The following is a 1253-nucleotide window of genomic DNA, read 5'->3' as shown; positions in this document are numbered from 1 at the left end:
CCTCCTACAGCAGCCAGAACGGGTTCTTGGCACAGCAGGCACTTAATGAATTTTGAATGAATAAAGTAACATTAAGTTATGAGAAGAGAGAAATCTTCTCAGCTCTAAAACACTTTTTAAATGGATTCTGGAACTGGGCTACACTTCACAATGGATGTGCATGTTTGATGTTGGGTTTCACTCCCACTCCTCCCTGGAAAGCTGTTAGTGCATCGGGGTACCACGTTGTAACATGGTTCTTAGCACCAACGAAGGACAACAAACAAGGATTATTGTTAGAAGAGAGCTTAGCTGCCTCTAAATCCAAGATGCTTTTTTGAGCAATGAGGAGGAGGGAGATAAATTAAAGGAGATAAAATAAGGAAACCAGTGCCCAGAAATGGCGAGAAGGAACTTGAGCACGAATGGCGTCGGGAGAGGACAGGGCCAGCCTGCACTGGTATTCAGCCTGGGCAGTGAGATTTCTCCTTCGTCTCCAGCCTCCTTCACCTTACCTTGAGTGTTTATTCATGTGGCCAAGAGTAGCTGCGTCACCTCAGGTGTGCCAAAGACCACACATCTGATGGCCTACAGCCCTCAGGTGGCATGGTATGTATGGCTACTTTTATTTGCCCGCTTGAATCCTGGGCGTGATACAAAACCAAAGTCTCTGTTTAGGGACTGCTTTGGGCTTCAACTACTGTTTAAAGCATTTTCTGTCAAAGTATGGTTCTGTACCAGCTACATCAGAAGCACTCAGAGAGTTTGCATAAAATACAGATTCTTAGGCCCAGTCCCTCCATTCCAGATTCGGCCTCCATAAGCAGAGCGCAGAATCTGCTTTTTATTATGCTCCTCCCACCATGATTCTGAAGTGAGTGGTTCTCAAACTTAACAAATGAAATGACGGAATGATTCACTGAGAGACTAACCCAACTCTGGCAGCTTCCATTGCAAATGGAAAAGGAATTCCACAGGCCACTGCCAGACCAGCTGACTTTGGGTGAGCCCTCAGGCACGTGGGACAGGCCTGGGGGGAACAAGGATGGAGCTCTGCTTTCAGGTGTCCACTGCCCTGTTCTTAGCTGCAGCCTGCCCCCTGGTGGTCAAAGCAAGTGGTTTGGTAGAAAGGACCCAGAGCATTCAGCTTTGTAGGATTCTGGGGAAAAGTTATAACCTTATAAATTCCACCTCTGCTTGCAGAGACTCAATTGCCAAGATTGGGATGATCTGAGGTGGGGCGATATATTTTCCAAATTCCTCGTTTTGCCTCC

This window comes from Pteropus alecto, unplaced genomic scaffold (assembly GCF_000325575.1).
Source record: "Pteropus alecto unplaced genomic scaffold, ASM32557v1 scaffold86, whole genome shotgun sequence".
NCBI classification, from domain to species: Eukaryota; Metazoa; Chordata; class Mammalia; order Chiroptera; family Pteropodidae; genus Pteropus; species Pteropus alecto.
The sequence above is the reverse complement of the archived record's forward strand: the minus strand, read 5'-3'. Positions refer to the sequence as shown.